Raw genomic sequence first — 21830 nt, forward strand, 5'->3', positions numbered from 1 at the left:
TGTAAATCATAAAATTTAATGTTTTAAGCCAATTTCTGATTAAATTTCATTGACAATAATTAATTTACATAACTTTACTTGCAAAAAATTAAATATTATAGTTTTAAACTATAAAATTTTAAGGAAACACAAATATAGTTTAGACCAATTTTCAACACTACCACCTCGACGTCGAGAGGGCGACATTTATTTTCACTTGTTGGCCTCACAGACCGGAGCCTGTCAGCCCTTTCTGTCTGGTTGCTTTACTTTTCAATCAATTCCCAATCAATCTGGAGTTCAACTTCAAAGGTATGAATCCCGGAGTCATGAAAAATGGTTTCGCATAACATCGGTTACGGCCTATATGAAATATCATGAAAACATGTTAAACCCTTTTATAAGAAAAGCACAAGTATAAAGCCTACAACACTATGATGTTATTTTAATGTCACAGTAGGCAACTGTGGCACTGAACACTAACATTATGTTTGTATCAAGTTTTCACAAATATTTTCTGACTGTTCAACATTTTATACCCTATACCCTATATGATATAACCCGATACTTAAACAAAAACGCGTGTTTGCTGGGCAGGCAAAAACAGTGCATGTTTAGAAATCGTGAGAGGGGAGATTGTAGCCCTGGACCCAGTGCCGTGACCAGTACCCGCGCCCTCTCGGCCGCTTCGCGGCCTCATAGTCCGAGGAACTGAGCCAGTTCTATGTTCTAACGAATGTTTAATGACGTAAAATCGATAATTAATATTATGCTTTACTTGTGGAAATAATATACGATTTTACATCGAATATTCTATATCCACTAAAAAGTCTGTTGCGGCCTTAAGTGCTGAGCTGCGCTACAGTGGTCACGCCCTTGTTGAAGAGAAATGATTATGATGAAGGCCCTATCCCAGTGAATTAAATCTTTGTTGAAGTGTATTGGTATTTTTTATTTCTCTCTATTTAAAGTTTAAAATAGGTGCCGGGAATGGGTGCCATTTTCAAATAATTATCAAATACGGTATAGGATATTCAATGATTTTAGTTCAAATCGTAGCCGTTGAAACATATTTGTTTCAATTGCTTTTTTTTTTTTTTTTATTGCTTTTGTGTTTTTTGTTTTTCATTTTTAATTTAGGACTACATATTAAATAATTTGATACATGATTTCACGATACAGACCATATAGCATACCTATGCCTTTATGTATTTATGTATAGGCAAAATAAATATATATTATAGGCTGATCGAAGTCCATGCCGACCCGGGGCTCCGCCGGGGACCACAAACACTTGTCTACACAGGCTGCCATATATTATTAGCGGTGAGTACCCTTTTATTCAAATACAACTTAGCCTCCTCCAAATCATGTTGATTTCTACACTATTTAAATAAGGAAGATACTACAATAAGTTTTTTAGTCTGCAAAATAGACCACAAAAAGTCATGTCATTGTATTTGCTAAGCAATTTATTTTATCCTCGGCGCCTATCTGTCGCACTTTACTTCACAAAGTTTGTCCATCAGCATTTTATATTTAATGTCGACGACCTACAACTTAAAGTCCAATGTTACTTACACAATTGGTGGGATTTGAACAATATGTTGACAATACAGGGTGCCTTTAAAAAGAAACTGTAGAAATTTAAAAAAGTGCGATGTAACAGGGTGTAACATGAATTGAATTTCAAGTTCCTATATAGGCGACGGAGGGCATAACCTATACCGGTGTAATTTTGCACTCAAATATTTTAGACAAACAAAGATGACACACAAGAGGTATGACATGGGTCCTATAAAGGAGATCCCAATGCTTGATAAAAGGTTGACCTATTGCCGCCCATTTGCATGATGAGTGTTTTTGCGATGGGAACTTCGCCCAAAACATTCGTTTTGATTATTGACCTTAAAGCCATATTATAACATTTCTGTAAAAATAGATTAGTATTTATTTTCCATTAAATGTTAGCTTTTACTGTCAGATATGTCCCCTTTTAATTTTGAGCCGAACAAGTGAGGTAAAGCATTGAAAATTGGAATTTACTATTAGCGCCCATGCATGCAAGTTACTCCCGCGGTTGTAATACGGTACGCATACGATTCTCGGGGTGTGTGTGTATGTGTATCCCGCACGCCGTGTACGTACTGTGCATAGGCTACTGTTCGACTAATATTTCCATCGTAATAATAAAACGCCGGTTCCAGCGTTTTATTCAAAATCTCGGATTTTGACAAAACTACAGCACCTATAGAGTCTTGATTTTTGCAGAGTATCTTTATTGACTAAAGTACATTTCAATCGTGTAAAAACCAGAATTTAACATTTTTTGAGGGCGTTCTCCTCAGCAAATGTTATAATATGGCTTTAAAACCGCAAGACCGGACCGCAAGATTATGGAAATAATATGAATGCGAGTATTGGCTTTCTTGACTCACTTCCTTTTCGCCAGCGAAGTGGTTACATAACTCCTTGGTATAGACGAATCCAAGTAGCCAAGTCATGGTCAGGATTTGGTCGGACATCTTTGGGTAGCCGCTAGCACCAACCTGGTGTTTTGAGCGTCCAATTGTGCAAATAAAAGCCGCCTAACACCTAGAGAAGATGTAAGGACGAGGAGGGTTAATAGAATAATAGCTAATAATGTATATAATGGAGATAATTCCGCAGGTAATCCCGTCGCATCTACATAGTCCTTTTGTTCGCAAGTACATCAATGCATAGATACCGTGTATAGTTAATCCGATTATTATGTCACTTCAACAGCGAATAGATCATGCTGTGTGTTTTGTCGAAGGGAACTGCATTGTGTCATTCTTTTGTCTACCTGTGTTTTCGTGGAAGGTGTAAAACGGGTGATGGAGTGCAGTTTAAAATGTCTGCCAAGGCCGAATCATTTCACATTTTGAGTGCATTGTAGCCGATGGCTACCCAACTAAAGGCTGCTAGTCAGGTGTAGGAATGCGTGAATTTACATTCGTCTATATAGTGGATCACGCACATTTTGGAATCGGTAATGCATGCCATAGACTTTGTGTTGCGATCATTTCAATCGTGGTGCAGAACTGAAAAACGTGATGCAGTTGACATAGTGATAGTCGGATTACACGTAACACTTCGCTGGCGAATTAGGACAATGCATACCTATATTAAGGGATCTGGAATGAGCGTTTTGAGCGTTTCGATGATATGGATTTTTTTTCCCAAAAAGACCTATTTTTTTGGTGTTTTGGGAAAAAAATCCATATCTTCAATACGAAAGGTCAAAATTTTCAATTGTTGGCTTTTCATCCCACCTACATACACTTCAAGTACATATCATCAGATTTACATAGTTTACTTCGAGAACTGTTAAATATCAAAATATCAATTTTTAATCATTTGCCATAAAATGTGCAGTGTATTAATATTACATTGCGAATTTCAAAAAATCAAAATTATTTGATATCAGAAGGCCATTCTTCGTATTCAGAATGCAATTCGATATGTCTGATGCATGTGCTCCAATTTCCCACAATAAATACTGTCCAAACGTTCATACCCCTTGCCTTAAGGTTTCCAGTTGAATGGCTCCTGCCATCCCACTCGCCTTAAAGGGCTCGGATAGCGACGTTTGCACAGTATTTTTTGTGGGACCTGAGAGCACATCATACATATCGAATTGCATTCTAATAATTATAGGAATGTCCTGATGATATCAAATAATTTTGATTTTTTTTTAAAATTCGCAGTATAATACAAATTTTATATATTTTTGATATTTAACAGTCCTCGAAGTAAACTTTATAATCTAATGACATGTACTTAAGGGATCTGGAATGAGCGTTTTGAGCGTTTCGACAGTATTTTTTGTGGGACATGAGAGCACACCAGACATATCGAATTGCATTCTGAATACGAAGAATGTCTTTCTGATATCAAATAATTTTCATTTTTTGAAATTCACGATATAATACAAATTTTATGACAAATAAAATTTGATATTTTTCACATTTTGATATATAACAGTCCTCGAAGTAAATTTTATAAATCTAATGATATATTCTTAAAGTGTATGTAGCCGGGAGGAAAAGCCGACGATCAATTGAAAATGTTGACCTTTCATATTGAAGATATGGATTTTTTCCCAAAAAGACCTTATTTTTTTTGATGTTTTGGGAAAAAATCCTATCTTCAATACAAAAGGTCCAAATATAGTCAATTGATCGCCGGCTTTTCATCCCACCTACATACACTTTAAGTATAAATCATCAGATTTATAAAGTTTACTTCGAGTAGTGTTAAATATCAAAAATATCAATTTTTAATCATTTGCCATAAAATGTGTATTACATTGCGAATCAAAATTATTTGATATCAGAAGGATATTCTTCGTATTCAGAATGCAATTCGATATGTCTGATGTGCTCTAATGTCCCACAATAAATACTGTCCAAACGTTCATACCCCACCCCTTAAAGTGTTTGTAGCTGGGATGCATGAAAAGCCGACCATCAATTGAAAATTTTGACCTTTCACATTGAAGATATACATTTTTCCCCAAAAGACCTAAACATTTTTGATGTTTTTGGAGAAAAAATCTATATCTTAAATACAAAAGGTCAAAATTGTCATATGGACGGCTTTTCATACAGCTACATGCAATTTAAGTACATATCGTTAGATTTATGCAATTTACTTTGAGGACTGATAAATTTGCCATAAAATATGTATTATATCGCGAATTTCAAAATCAAAATTATTTGATATCATTAGGACATTCCTCGTTTTCAAAATGCAATTCGATATGTGCTCTCAAGTCCCACAAAACATACGTGAAAACGATCACACGTCGAACTAAATCGACTCGGACTGACTGACCGAGACTGATGGGATTCGAACATGCCTATAGCCCTATATTCAAGGGTCATAAACATAGTTGTTGAAATACAGCCTGTCTCAAAAAAATTTGTGCAAATGCCCTCTTTGGCAACTAAAAAATACCATTGTGACATGATGCGGCGTACATCAACGTTAAAGGCGATATAAAAACAAGCAGAACAAACGGCATTTGAGAACTTAGACTGCGCCCTTGACGTTGATGTAAGCATCATGTCATAACGGTATTGTCTAATTGCAAAAGAGGGCGATTTTCACTTGCACAGTTTTTTGAGACAGGCTGTATATTTAAAAAGTATTAGAAATTATAATTATAATAAGCGTGACAAGTTTATATCTGTAGCAATGATAACTTTGAATTTGTTGTCGTAAAATTATATCGACAGTCGAACGAACGTGCAGTCGACTCTGTTGATGTTCCACACTATCATGGCTATCTCTTGTATTTATACCCGCTGGTTAAAAAACACAAGTTTATCTTTAAACTATTTTCTTCAGCAGATATAAAGCAATAATACAGATAATAGGTGTGAATTTTATCAAACAGTAGCAAATTAAGGGTAATTTCTGATAAGATTCAGTATCTTTAAACGAGTGATATGATATCATATAGGTGTAGGAATTACCCTCTCGTTAGCCACGCGTTTTGATATGGAAGTGGATTTACTGATGATAATAATTGTTATGATACTATAGGATAACTTGCGATAAAATCCATTAGAAAATCAAATTATGTTAGTAGTAGGTCAATCAGTGATATTTGCTACTGGGTATTCATCTTATCATTACCGGCTCGTGAATCAGTGATGATATCTTCAATTGTTACAACAACAATTAAGATAAAAATTAAACGGAAACTTGACAACGAGTCGAGATTGACCCGATTCAATGTACTTTTATAGTGTCCAGTGCTGACCCACCCATCGATTCACAACATACAATATAGGCTAATATTTAAGTATAAGTTACCCTGCCCTGATAGTTCTAACCAAAATTGTGTTTTTAGTTTAATAAGTTAAATAATGATAACATTTTAAACGAACGAATGTAGAATATGGCCAGCGTATGCAGAGAGAATGTGGGCCTACTGAACAGCTGAATGCTCTGTGAAACTCGCAATCCTGTTTCCATTTTGACGTGTATGCGTTAGATCAATGTAGACCGAATAAAAAAAAATTAATAGAAAAATAGGTGTAAATACCCACATTTGGCCCTGTATTTAGTGTAGAGAATAATGTCTGAAAAAAGAAGAGTTTTTTATTTTATTGTTCTGATCCTAATCCCCCTCGAACATGTCGAACTCCCAGAAGTGTTTCTTGTATAATAAGCAAGGCTATAGAAAGCATCTCAACTTCCTAGACACCTTTCTTCAAAAGTGAAAATAGATTTGAAGTGGTCGCAAAATAGGAAGCGGGAGGGGACGAGAACTTGTGTCGAGATTCTTGAAAAAATGTGTCGAGATTTTATGATTTTATATAATTTTTATCATTATACATTATACGAAACAAGTGAAACGTGGAAGTTGAATCCAACATTGCCGTCCGGTTAATCGATCAATGTACTATTATATATACCCAAATATTTCCATTTGGATGTTTCTGAGACCAATGATTCGCCACAGGATGACCGGAACTTCGACAAAAAAAAGATACTTTGCCTTGTTTGCCAACGCTCCACAGATTTCTGTTTTCACACACATCAAAGACCAAGCCAAACAGCACCCGCACGTGACAGGTCTGAGCAATATTTGTTCGATTAAGTTTTATGTTTGATGTTTATTCAAATAATGGTTTTAAACCAATTTTATTGGTAAATAATTGGACAAAGGCGGGTCTTTGTGGGATAACTGAATAAAAATTCCTTTAAAAAAGGAATGGGCGCCCAACTGTTTGGATACTTTTTTTTCTCTTTAAAACAATAATGTAATATTAGCATAGAAAGAAGTCCATTAATTTTGTATTTTAAACAAAGAATATACGCACAACATTTTATCCCGAACATATCAGAAAACAATAATAAAATCAAATCCAAGCAAATTGTTGTTTTATTTCTAAGCTGGGCATACTTTTAAGCAATACAGTTGCGAAGTAAATCTAGCAAGACCGAAATTAGACGCTCTTTGCAAAGTCAAGCCAAACAAGAGAAATGTGTCTGATTGGGGAAGGTGTTCTGACAATCCAAATATAAACTTAGTCCACCTCAAATGACCTGTAACAATTTGTGATTGACATTACTTAATTCACCTCGGATGACTTTGATCTGACATTCAACTTTTTCGTTCTTACACCAATCATATCCATAACAATTTAACTCTTACAACTTCCTGTCAACTCTCTAATTTAAAACTCTAAATTTCTGTCTGTTTGCCTTTTCTGTCTACAGTTTGTTACAATTATTATGATAAGCAAACATTGCTGGGTAGATAACAGGATTTAGTTATTTACTTAATCCAATCATGGAGGTAGTATAGCTACAACCTTGGCGAAAAATGTTGCCACACCTGAGCGTTAATTGGCCAACATCCTTCCCCGCTCCCCTATTGCAATGTTGATTTGGACAAAATCGTCATCATTTCTACATTACAGTCTCCCAACATTGGAAAATGGGGGGGGGGGGGGGGGAAGGGGCAAGTGTAATCTGAATGTGCATTTGCAACTATTATACAAAATAGTACGGAACTATCCCATATTTAGCTTCGATTGCGTGCTTTTAACACCAGAACGTGCTGGTGTGGCCCTGGTGTGGCAACGAATTTCCGCCAGAGTTGTAGTAGGCTTACTACCTCCATGATCCAATCATGGCAATAACGTCAATTTTGGTCTTCAGTGTTTTAAAATACAACAATGTAGAACATGTATAATTAATATGCCGTGTTGTTTGCATACAGTTTTCCGCCCAATTGTGCCACCATATTGCAACTTTGGCAATAACCGCTATATAGATTCTATGGTAATTAGCAAACAAAAGCCATCAGTAGAGTCCTCGTTAATTGATCTTATCACTATGGACCACAATAGTCTCATCCCAATGGCATAGTCCAATAACCTCAATTACATAATCATAGTGCAAAATTTGACCTCAAGTTGCAGAGTATGAGTTTGTGTACCCAAATTTTCAAAGGATGAAAGTAGGCCTACAAATGTATTAGGGCTTAAGAACTGTTCCCATGATAGATGAGCATGTTGTGGATCCTAGTGTATGGTCAAATGTCTATCGGGTTTCTAAGGCACACGGTAAACTGGTTGAACCCATACAAAGGTCAGGATTTATTTGGTGTTTTTCTAAATCCTAATTTTGTATTTTAAACAAAGAATATACGCTCACCATTTTATCCTGTGCATATCAGAAAACAATAATAAAATAAAATCCAAGCAAATTGTGGTTTTATTTCTGAGCTGGGCATAATTTTAGCAAAACAATTGCGAAGTCAATCTAGCAAGAGTGAAATTAGAAGCTTTTCACAAAGAATCACAAAGTCATGCCTATATTTTGGCGCCTCCGTAGAGGGCGCCAAAAACAAAGGATAACAATTACGCGGTTTATGATCGCCAATTGAGAGGAAACTAATCCGTTATTAACTTTTTGTGGCGCCCTCTACGGAGGGGCCACATATAGGCATGTACTTTGTGAAAGGCTTCTAATTTCACTCTTGCTAGATTTACTCCTTAATTGTTTTGCTAAAATTATGCCCAGCTCAGAAATAAAACCACAATATGCTAGGATTTTATTTTATTATTGTTTTCTGATATGCACGGGATAAAATGATGTGTGTATATTCTTTGTTTAAAATACAAAATTAATGGACTTATAAAAACACCAAATAACCCGTGACCTTTGTATGGTTTAAACCAGTTTACCGCCTCTTAGAACCCGATAGACGGTGACATTTGACCATTCTAATTATGTATGTTTTGAACATGTTTGCACATGAACTAGTTGTTTACAGTGTGAAGAATCTACAACATGCTCATCTATCAGGGCACAGTTCTTTAACCCCAATACATTTGTGCATTCATTGAATGACCTTTGAAAATGTGAGTACAAAAACTCATACTTTGCAAATTAAGGTCAAATTTTGCACTATGATTGTTTAATTGAGGTTATTGATAATATAGTGATTGCACACAGTGCATCTAATCCTTAAACCAACACCAATTAATTATAGTTGACCAACACATCCACTGACCAAACATGAAATCACTAATGGTTTATGTGCTTGAATACAGCTCAGTATCTTTGTGGTGACTATCTCTGATAAAAAACAAAACATTAATTAACGAAAATCAATCCTGGTCAGCAGAGAAAGGAATAAATTTGGAAGACATGACTGTGTTGAAGGTCAGAAGTTTATTTGCAAAAATAATATTTATTGTAATATGCCTAACTGCTGGGAAGGGTTCCTAGCAAGGTAAAGTGAAAGAAACCCCAATGGCTATTTTGTCTGTTTAAAATAGAGTTCTATGGCCGACTTAAAGTCATAATTATGACGTAATTTTGTTATTTATTAATTAATTTTAGCAGAATTAATAACATAAAAATGGGCTGTGCCCGTTTCATGAAGAATAACGATCGATCTTACCCTTGATTTAACAGGCCTGTCAATTTCTTGGTATTGTTTGATATGAAAGGAGGGTATGATTGTTTTGTATTAGTTTAAGTATTTCCTAGCCTCTCTTAGCCACATGGTTGGCTACAAAAGACACAGAGTAGCCTATACCTTATAAACTGGCATGAGTGCGCCGACCCCAAGTTTTCAACATTTCAGGATTGTTTCTGGACGGAGGTCGGGTGAAAAACGAAATTACGTTTACATGACTTTGTCTAAATTCGTCGTGTGACAAGAATGAGTGTATAGATGACTAGGGGGAAGCTTACTTATTTGTGTCTTCTAGTTATCCATCATATACCCTAGGCCCTGATAACGAAATTCAACAATATTCAATATCCAAATCAATATCCTCACTACAACGGCCCCCAAAACAGAACTCCCATCCCACCCCACATAATCGCAAATTGACACGAAAGCTTCATTCCATGAAGCATTTCTCTCATTTGATCATCTTCTACTCTTCCCTAAAAAATCATTATAATACCAAATCTAATCACCATGGAATTCACCATATCCCGTCCAGCTCACATTGGGCGCCACATTCCTTTTTTAAAGGAATTTTTATTTGTAAAGAGCCGCTTTAAAGTATCGTGGCCAGTGGCGTAGATTTCTTTTTGACATTGGGGGGATGTAGTTGGAAAAAATTCTTGAAGTATAGTCAATCCAGCATCTTTTGGCGACAGAATAAGTTTATGGTACAATTGCGCTCGAAGCGCGCGAAAAATTTTGCTATTTTGAAGTTAAACTTATGAAATATGGTGTAAAAGTAGAATAAATGCGCGCGAAGCGCTCGAAAATTTGCACTTTGGGGGGTAAAATGGGCAATGAGGTTAATTTGGTCAGAAAGCCATTATCAGGCGTCAACATTGGGGGGATGATTGTATGGACCATCCCCCCCTGGCAAAATATTGGGGGATTTATCCCCCTCATCCAGTTCTATATTTTTCCAGAATCTGGAGTTTAAAGGCATGCTATACGGTATATAATATAGTGTAAGAATGAGCCACAAAACACTGTCTTATCCTTGAATTAACGTTGTGGCGGAAGCAGGAAAGGACACATAGGCGTAGATCCTGGGGGATGGGGGATTTATCCCCCCAATATTTTGCCAGGGGGATGCTCCATACAATCATCCCCCCAATGTTGACGCCTGAATATAAGTTTCTGACCAAATTAACCTCATATTTGCCCATTTTAGCCCCAAAAGTACAAATTTTCGCGCGCTTCGCGCGCATTTATTCCACTTTTGCACCATATATCATCCGTTTAGCTTAAAAATAGCAAAATTTTTCGCGCGCTTCACGCGGATTTGTACCATAAACTTATTCTGTCGCCAAAAGGTGCTGTTTTCACTATACTTCAAGAATTTTTTTCCAACCCCATCCCCCCCAATGTCAAAAAGAAATCTACGCCACTGAAAGGACATGAAGAAGACATTGATTTCGGGTTTGACAACCCTGGATATTAACTCATTCGGGTCAGTCCTCAGAACACCGGGAAGGATTGGGGCAGTTAGAGGTGAACGCCAATCTCTTTGAAACTGACTACGGGATGCATAGGCCTACAGATATGATCTGTGTACCCGGGAACAAAGACTTAACGCCCCTCCGAAGGACGAAATTTTCTGATAGTTCATTTACCCAACTCTAAACGCACCATGGAAAGTCTGAATATATCTACAGACGTACATGTGTTGTCCATTTAATTCAGATTTAAAAGACAGTACATGTGTGTGTACCCCAGCAAGTTTTTTCACTGCGGGGAGTCGAAACCGGGACCCCATGCACCAGAATCGAGAATTATGACCACTGTAGGGTCACGCGTGGAACTTCAAACTAACGTTAAAGCTGCTATATTATATATTTATATATCATGATTCTTGAAAAGCTCGAAAGTCAAAAGTGTCGATTTTTCCAAACATATAATAAAGAATTAAACACTTGGTTCAAAGTGTGTTGATTTTCCCAGGCTCTTGCGATATTTATAGCACTGAAACGCCGTGGTCCGTGTACGCTGGGCTGATGCTGGCGTGTCAAAGGTACCAAAATGATGAAACTAAGAGAATTCAAAGTTCAAACTTAATCAGGAAAGTAAATATATTATATTTTCTCTTTTTGAACTGATAGGTTTTGTCAATATGACGTGCCGGGGTTTTATTTACTGTTTCAGTAATTCGGCACAGCTGTGGTACATCAAGGTTGCTTCAAATAAATTGTTTTTGTTTTTTGTGTGTTTGAATATTTTAGCACTTGTGACATTTCCATAATTAATCATCTTTTTAAATTTGTGACATAGCGAACGATCATTCTCTCATGTTTTAGCGCTTGTGATTGGAGACAACACAAGGTGACGTCACGCGTGACGTGCCGCGTATCGCCAACGGTAGTTTTGTGTCATCATTTTGGTACATTTTGCATTTAGGCCTATTCCGTTTTTACATAATTTAATACGAAATAAAGCATATTTTCCTTACACCAACCGCGATGGTTCACGTGTGAAAACTATTATAACAAATATAAAAATAACATTTTAAGAGAGCTATAGAATTGCAATGGGCAAACCATGAACAATTTAGTCTTTTGCAGCGGTTGTTCACTGTGAAAATAACAAGGGAACGTTGCATTTTGTCGATAAAATTCTTCTGTGGAAGTGAAACTGGTCATAATGTATTCACTTTTATATATTCACTTGATTAAAAGTACAGATATAAATAAGTAATGTACGTTATTTACGTTATTTACGTTATCATGAGATGTAAGAACTGAAAATAAAACTGATCAAGGTATTGATATGGAGTGTACATAATACTCCTGTATGGCTTGGAGGGCTGTACTTGCTGCTGCTGAAATGTGGTTCTGGAGAAAATATAAGAATGCTGAACATCAGTTAGAAGGAGAAAAGAACAAACAGAGGCATCCTTGAGGAACTTGGTGTGAAGGCACAACTACACGGAGAGTTCGTCCCGTAACAACAAAGTGGCAGTGCACTAACACTCCGGGTAATAGACGAAAAAGATGAAGGGGATCGATCAGGACGAAGAAACAAGGTTTGACAACATCAAAGATGGACAGGAATGGACCTAGTGCAAGCCAAGCGTCTAGCTCAGAGCAGAACAGCTTGGAAGAAGGAGATAAGGAGATGCAGCCAGGAGGTGGTAGCCAATCGTCAGTAGTGACGGCGGCCGAAGATGAAGAAGATATCTAATTTACATATTTCAAGTCGGGTTCGTCAGTTACAGCATATTCGGGTTTATTTTAAACATGTTAAAGCTCGCAAATTGTTATCAATTTTAATTGATTGTTTTAAATCGTAAGAACACATCAAGAACACTAACAAAACACCAACAACAGATGCACTTGGAACACAGCAAGAACGTACACTCTAAATTACAGGGATTTAAATTCAAATCCAAAAGACTTACTTTTAAAACTTTCAGAGACTGTAGTTAGGGACCAATCAATATAGGATTAAAATAAGTCTTTACAAAGTTTTATAAATTTCAGTCCCACAAGGATTTAAAAATGCAAGTCCATTGGATTTAATATTCAAGTCCTTTAAGATTTACTTTTAAGCATATCTGGGATTTATTTCAAAATAATATAAATCTTTATGGGGATTTAAATATCGATATTAAATACAAGTCCGTGTGACTTCTTATCAAGCAATAGCCTACGTCTATTCACGGGAGTAATACCAAGTCAGGACTACTTCTTTCATAAAGTTCAAGCAATAGTCTGCAGTGCCAGTGATATTCCAGTGTCACTGTGTCCGAGTGTGATCCTTCATGGAAATAAGCTTACAAATTTATAAATTATATCATGTGTATAGGTAAGCTTATACAGCAGACGCACAGACTACTACCTCGGCGATTGAAGATAATGCTCACATTGGCCATTCGTGCACAACAATGTAAGCTTTTTCATGGAAGTTATAGTCACTGACATTGGCAATTACAGCATCTGGGATGCTATTCTGCTCGTGTTCGTGTTCGTCCATATCACTTCATTCATTCGCTCGCCACCACACAAAATCGCAAAAGAAAGATGGCGGCTGAGCAGTAAAAAGAAAACGTTTCAATTTGATCAGGTGCACGCACCATCGCATTGTGATTGGTTTAATTCTTTCGAAAGATTTAAAAATAGATTTTCTTTTTCCCGATCCCAAAGAAAATTTAAATCAAACCCCGCGTAAAATAAATCTTAAAGACTTAAAAAATTTTAAGTCTCAACTAAGATTTTAAGTCTTTCTAATTTAGAGTGTAGTCTATATCCGTTACATTTTGAACACCTTGATGTTCTACATTTACGTCCGATATGTTCTGCAGTTTTTGCAGTTTCCGAGTGTCTTCGCTACTATATCTCCGGGTACTCACGTGCCGCTCATATGAGTCAATCCGGGGAGCACCGCTCAGTCCGACACGCCGCTAGTCCGACAACGCAAATTCCCTATACTTAGAGGTGCGTCAGTCCGAAAATGAAAAGCACGGCGCTAGTCCGAAAAAAGCATGCGATTCGGACTAGCGCAGTGGTTTTCAATTTCGGACTAGCGGCGTGCCGGACTAGCAGAGTGTATTTTAGATTCGGACTAGCTGCGTGTCGGACTATGCAGTGCATTTCAGATTCGGACTAGCGGCGTGTCGGACTAGCGGAGTGTCGGACTAGCGGCGTGTCGGACTAACGCCCTGTACCCGTTCATCCTATGACCGGTCCATCCTTTTGACGGTGGACCATCGTACTTCGTAGATGCCGGGGCCAGGGGATGCATCCCCCAATGTTTTGATAAAAGGAGATGGTCCATACAAGCACCACCCCTATGTGTTTTGGACCACTTGCATATTTAACCATTTTAGGTTAAACCGCATCCCCACATGTCGAAAAGAAATCTACGCCACTGATTTGATCCAGTTTGTTAGAATATTTAGCTTATTTATGACACAACAGATTTTGATTTTGATTTCAGACAAAAGCAAACAACCATAAGTGATAGCGTGTTAATGTATTCATTTCTTGATGTTGATTGATATGTTTTCTACAGATTTGTTGATAGTGTTATCGTATAATTGATGCTGTGTTTATATGGCCCCACATCATCTCAGTATGTTTTGAAATGGTAGCTACATTCACAGTAAACTATATAGTGAAAACACTCTCCAAAAGAGTGGGAAGAGTGAAAATCACTCAAAAAGAGTGGCAACCACTCTTTCATAGTACAGATATCTCAACTTCAAACTGATCTTGAAAATAATTTGAATGATATTGCTGATTGGTTTAAAAAAAACCACTTAACTTTGAATATCAAAAAGACTAAATTTATGATATTTGGTACATGGCATGTTCTATCTAAATTTGATGATATTAAGTTAAGTTATTGTGATCAAACCATTGAAAAGGTTGACCAGTTTAAATACCTTGGTGTTATATTTGATTCAAACTTAACATGGTTTAACCATATCAATTATGTTTCTAAAAATATTTCTAAAAGATGTGGTGTCATAAATCGTATTAAGTATTATCTTCCAGAGTCAACTCTAACCATGCTGGCAAATGCTCTCGCTCTACCCCATTTTGATTATTGCAGCCCTGTATGGTCAAATTGTTCTGGAGAACTTGCAAACTCTCTCCAAATCCTCCAGAACAGACTTGCAAGAATTATTTTGTCAGCTGATATTAGAACACCAACAGATGAAATGATGGATAAGTTAAATTGGATTAAGCTTGACAAAAGGTGGTACAATCATTTGTTAGTTATTGTTTTAAAATGTATTAAAGATCAAGCGCCTTCATACTTATCATCTAACTTTACATTTACACATTCTGTACATAATGTTGCAACCAGAGGCCAAATTTCAAATATGCTTTATCAACCAAAATGGAGCTCTAACTCTGGTAAACGTACTTTTAATGTTAGAGCTGTTAAAATATGGAATGATCTTCCATCTAACATTCGTAGTAACTATAATACAATGAGTCTCTCCATGCTTAAGAATGCTACATTGTGCACCTCAACCAAGATAATTTAATTCATAATGTACTCATAATTATTTCATATTCAAATATGTATATTTTTCCTCATGTACATGTACTACTATAAATATTATTTAAGTTGTATTTTAATTTGTAAATGTACGGCTCTTGCAGGGCCCCCAGGAAGATCAGTGTTTTCATTGATGGGATTACCCTGCTTAAAGAAAGTATAAATAAATAAATAATATATTTAAGGGCCATTACTCGAGAAAGAGTAATGTCTCTTATATTATATACCTTGCAAGAGAACATGATTTCCACTCTTTTAGAATTATTTTTCACTCTTTTAGGTGTGATATTCACTCTTTTGCGGTGATTTTCACTCTTTTTGGAAAGTGTGTTTTTCACGCTTTTGCATTAAAAGAGATATGCCATAGTCGATTTTTCAGGGATAAATATTGTATAATTATTTTTTTTTAAAGCATGATCAACTCATTCAGTTGAACTTGAAATACAGATTTACTGTTATGACAAATTCAAGCATTCAATAGTGGCCATGATATCGATCAGTATGTCCTGCGTCATATACTGGGTACCCAACTAAAGAAGGGGGTTTTGTTACATTTTGATGTGCAGCATGGATTTCAAAACATGTCTATTGAATTGAAATACATTTTTGGGATTTTCATTTCAATGCACTGGAAATGAATTGGAATAAAAAATTATTTGGTTTGGGCATGAATTGATTTGGATTGGAATTGAGTAAAATTGTGAGCAATGAAGAAATGAGTTGGATTGGAATATTGAAACCAATTTTCTGGAGTGAAATAACACGGTAAGCCTCCAATCAACCCACAGGCGCTGCCCGCCTCCCTACCTGCAAGACTGCCACCTCAGATTCAGGTATGGGATATGTACAATGCTCTGAAAAAACTGAATGTTAAATAAAAATTCCTTTAAAAAAGGAATGTGGCGCCCAATGTGAGCTGGACGGGATATGGTGAATTCCATGGTGATTAGATTTGGTATTATAATGATTTTTTAGGGAAGAGTAGAAGATGATCAAATACGAGAGAAATGCTTCATGGAATGAAGCTTTCGTGTCAATTTGCGATTATGTGGGGTGGGAGTTCTGTTTTGGGGGCCGTTGTAGTGAGGATATTGCTTTGGATATTGAATATTGTTGAATTTCGTTATCAGGGCCTAGGGTATAACTAGAAGACACAAATAAGTAAGCTTCCCCCTAGTCATCTATACACTCATTCTTGTCACACGACGAATTTCGACAAAGTCATGTAAACGTAATTTCGTTTTTCACCCGACCTCCGTCCAGAAACAATCCTGAAATGTTGAAAACTTGGGGTCGGCGCACGCATGCCAGTTTATAAGGTATAGGCTACTCTGTGTCTTTTGTAGCCAACCATGTGGCTAAGAGAGGCTAGGAAATACTTAAACTAATACAAAACAATCATACCCTCCTTTCATATCAAACAATACCAAGAAATTGACAGGCCTGTTAAATCAAGGGTAAGATCGATCGTTATTCTTCATGAAACGGGCACAGCCCATTTTTATGTTATTAATATAATTCTGCTAAAAATTAATTAATAAATAACAAAATTACGTCATAATTATGACTTTAAGTCGGCCATAGAACTCTATTTTAAACAGACAAAATAGCCATTGGGGTTTCTTTCACTTTACCTTGCTAGGAACCCATCCCAGCAGTTAGGCATATTACAATAAATATTATTTTTGCAAATAAACTTCTGACCTTCAACACAGTCATGTCTTCCAAATTTATTCCTTTCTCTGCTGACCAGGGTTGATTTTCGTTAATTAATGTTTTGTTTTTTATCAGAGATAGTCACCACAAAGATACTGAGCTGTATTCAAGCACATAAACCATTAGTGATTTCATGTTTGGTCAGTGGTTGTGTTGGTCAACTATAATTAATTGGTGTTTGTTTAAGGATTAGGTGCACTGTGTGCAATCACTATATTATCAATAACCTCAATTAAACAATCATAGTGCAAAATTTGACCTTAATTTGCAAAGTATGAGTTTTTGTACTCACATTTTCAAAGGTCATTCAATGAATGCACAAATGTATTGGGGTTAAAGAACTGTGCCCTGATAGATGAGCATGTTGTAGATTCTTCACACTGTAAACAACTAGTTCATGTGCAAACATGTTCAAAACATACATAATTAGAATGGTCAAATGTCACCGTCTATCGGGTTCTAAGGGGCGGTAAACTGGTTTAAACCATACAAAGGTCACGGGTTATTTGGTGTTTTTATAAGTCCATTAATTTTGTATTTTAAACAAAGAATATACACACATCATTTTATCCCGTGCATATCAGAAAACAATAATAAAATAAAATCCTAGCATATTGTGGTTTTATTTCTGAGCTGGGCATAATTTTAGCAAAACAATTAAGGAGTAAATCTAGCAAGACTGAAATTAGAAGATTTCACAAAGTACATGCCTATATGTGGCCCCTCCGTAGAGGGCGCCACAAAAAGCAGCTGGACCTGACGGTCTTCCTGGGAGGTTGATCAGTGAGTTTGCATGTGAGTTTAGCATCCCAGCAGCAGATATATTCAACTCATCTTTAAAAGATGGAATAGTCCCCCAAGTTTGAAAAGATGCCACAATTGCCCCAATTCCAAAGGAAACCCCTGCTCAATTTCAAAACTAAGGCCAATCTCATTGACTTCCCTTTTGGCAAAAATATGTGAGGGTTTGTTGCAAAGTGGGTGCTTGATGATATTTCTAGTGCAATTGACCGAAACCAATATGGTAGTATCAAAGGGTCGTCTACCTTTCATTGTCTAATTGATATTATTGATGGGTTTTTTTCAAAGGTACTGACAAAGGAGGAACTGTAGGAACCCTCGGACGGACTTCTCCAAGGCATTTGATTGCATCGACCATACTTAAGCTATCCAGAGACTCTACGAGCTTGGTGTCAGAAGCGAGTTACTGCCGTGGATTATAAACTTCCTTACAGCTCGTCGTCAGCGGGTGCAGTACCACTCTGCCCTGTCAGAATGGGAAACTCTCTCATGTGGTGTCCCACAGGGCACTAAGCTTGGCCCATCACATTTAAATGTTTCTGAGGAGTCTCTGACTAAAAGCTTTAAGTGTGTCGATGATCTCACGCTTGGAGAGGTTTATCCTGCTAAACAAGTCAGCCAGATTGGATCTGATGTTCAGGACTTGGATGCTTTGGCAAAAGACCATCATCTCAAGCTCAATCCGAGTAAGTTTGCTTCATGATGGAACCTCCTGAGTTGGATCCTATGACCAGTCCATCCTTTTTGACCATCGTAGTAGATCCAGCACTGTGCATGCCCAAGGGGATGCATCCCCAATATTTTGCTAAAGGGGATGGTCCATTCAAGCACCCCGGGAAGCACCCCCTTCCATCCCCATATGTTGACGCTGAATGTATGTGTTTTGGACCACTTGCATATTTGACCATTTTCGGTTAAACTAACCCCATCCCCCATGTCGAAAAGAAATCTACGCCACTGATTTTATCCAGTTTGTTAGAACAAAGATACTCAATACGGTATTGAGTATCTTTGGTTAGAATATTTAACTTATAATGACACTAGAGATTTTGATTTTGATTTCAGACAAAAGCAAACAACCATAAGTGATAGCGTGTTAATGTATTCATTTCTTGATGTTGATTGATATGTTTTTACCAGATTTCTTGATAGTGTTATCGTTTAATTGATGCTACATCGTCTCAGTACGTTTTGAGATGGTATTGTACAGACATGTAAAAGCTACATTCACAGTAAACTACTCTCTTAATAAAATAGTGAAAACCCCAATCTCCAAAAGAGTGCACTGTAAATTGGCCAGAACACATGGAACGCGTTCATTAATGTAACGGTTTTTTAACACATGACACGTGTTCAACTTATTTAGAGAACACTAGTGTTAATGTAGAGAACACAGGTGTTATTACCTCAGAACACTAGTGTAACATGTTCTAATCCTTTAAACTCTGGTGTTCAAAATTACTATCTATGAACACTTCGGACACATGAAAGAAATGTAACGGTTTTTTAACACATGACACGTGTTCAAACATTGATTTTCAGAATGCTGGTGTTCAACCTTTATTTATACATTTTCAAAATCTCATTACTCGACAATAAACAAATGCATGGTAGCAGATAATGGCGGTGTTCCGAAGAATTCCGATGAAATCAGAGAGTTTTCACCTAAGGCAAGCCCAAGGCTCGAACCCTCGCCGATCGTATCTCCCGCCTGACAGCGCAACGCATTTTAATGCGATTAAAATGTTACTGGATTCGGATTTGACTCGCACTGCAAGGCAGCCAGGCTTCATCACGTTTTCGCAAATCGCAGGTAATTTCATCATTTTATATGAAATTTAAAAAAAAATTGTTTCAGTTTTATAAAATACATCGGTTAAAATCGTTCATAATATTTTGATATAAATATAATAGGCATATTCTTAATAATATATCTATTTTGACCAGTGACAATAATTTGACCCGACGATATAAAATTGCAAATACCGCAAAATTTATTATTTTTCGGTTTCACAACACACTAGTTTCACAATGACCATCAGACGTATAATTCGTAGTGCATTCTGAATGGTCATTGTGAAACCGAAAAATGATTAATTTTGTGGTCAAAATTGTCACTTGTCAAAGAAGAAAAAAGGTATTTTATTAAAGGAGTATTTCGTGATCCTTCATCCTTTTTTTATGTAATTTGTCAGTAGATATCCACGAACAAAGCTTATTCCTAAAATTTCAGTTGATTCCGATTTTGCATTTGCGAGTTACGCATGATTTATGTGTATTACACTGCTCATAGGCTGATAAGCCACTGTTGTAATTTTGTTCTGGTATACACCAGAACGTAATTCAAATTTGACGATATGTTTGCTAAACGAATTAATCTGCAAGAATTGTTTTGCACAAAAACATTATGAGGCCAAAGGTTTCCAGTGGTATAAAAATCACAACTTTGTTTTGGGAAAAGTGGAGGGATGAGGCTGTGGATAACGATATGCCCTTTTAAGTCGATGGTTCTATTTATGTCAGATCATATCAGTCGGCTGCGGAGCAGGCGACTACAAGCTTTCTCCAACTATTGCGATCTTGGGCAATGGAAACAATTTTGTTTGGCTGCAGCATCCCTTCAGTATCTCCGAGGAGATGCTGGACATACTGTGAGTACAGTGTGCGCGGCCGTCCAGGTTTCCTCTTCCCATGTGGTGGAATATAAAGCGCATATTCTTTCACAGGCTCGCCATCTTCAAGACGCAGTAGGCCCTATATGGCCGAGAAATTTGAGTTGATGAATCTTGACTTTGGCAACCAGTGGAGTGGTGTTGGTCAGATAGTAGATGGTTTCATTCGGAATCCTTTCCACACGCTTGATGTTTAGCATGACTCTGTAGCAAGATGTTGCAAACGCATTGATCTTGTTTTCCATGTCCTTGGTGATTACCCATATGACTCGCACCCGTACAGAAAGACAGTAGCACAAGTTGTCTCAAACAGCTTGATTTTTGTATCGATTGGCAGGGATGGGCTTCTCTAAAGGCCTTCCCGTTTCCAGAAAGCTGCCCAGGCTAGTGCTTTTCTTCTTTTTAGGTCTCCAACACTAGAGCCCATCTTGGAACCCAAGTACTTGAAGTCTGTGACATGGTTGATGGTACTGCCATATAGACTTCAAGTGCTGGTTGGGCGTTACAGTTTGCAGTCATTCTGTCTTAGGTGCGCTGATGACAAGGCCTATATCTGCTGCTGCAGTTGCAGTCCTAGTAAGCTGTGACTGGGCCCGGGCTATGGAAGATTCCAACAGGGCAATATTATCAGCAAGCAAATTCCAGGTCATTCAGCATCCTAGCGGGATACCGTAGGTAGGTAACAATTCCAGCGTCAATTCCAGAAGTTGATTTCTTCAGAAGGTAGTCTACCACGATAATGAACAGGAATGGAGCCAATACATCACCCTGAAGCACCCAGTTGTTACTTGGAAAGGCTCTGAGATACTTCCATCTACCATAACGGCACTATTGGAGTCCTTGTAGAGCACCTGGATGGCATTGACCACAACCTTTGAAGTTCCGCAGCACTGAAAATGACAGACCTGTTGATGGAGTCGAAGGCTTTTTTGAAGTCCACAAAAGTGACCGTCAAGGGAAGTTGGTACTCCTTGAAGCCTTCCATTATCCTCCTCAAATCAGCTGCGACCTGATATAAAGCCAGCCTGGTTGCTTCTCATTAAAGGATCAATGTGAGGTCGAATCCTGTTCAGAAGGACCTTGTTGTACACTTTTGCGGCAATGGACATGATGGACATAAGCGAATTATCACGGTAGTTTGT

This window comes from Amphiura filiformis, chromosome 4, assembly GCF_039555335.1.
Source record: "Amphiura filiformis chromosome 4, Afil_fr2py, whole genome shotgun sequence".
NCBI lineage: Eukaryota > Metazoa > Echinodermata > Ophiuroidea > Amphilepidida > Amphiuridae > Amphiura > Amphiura filiformis.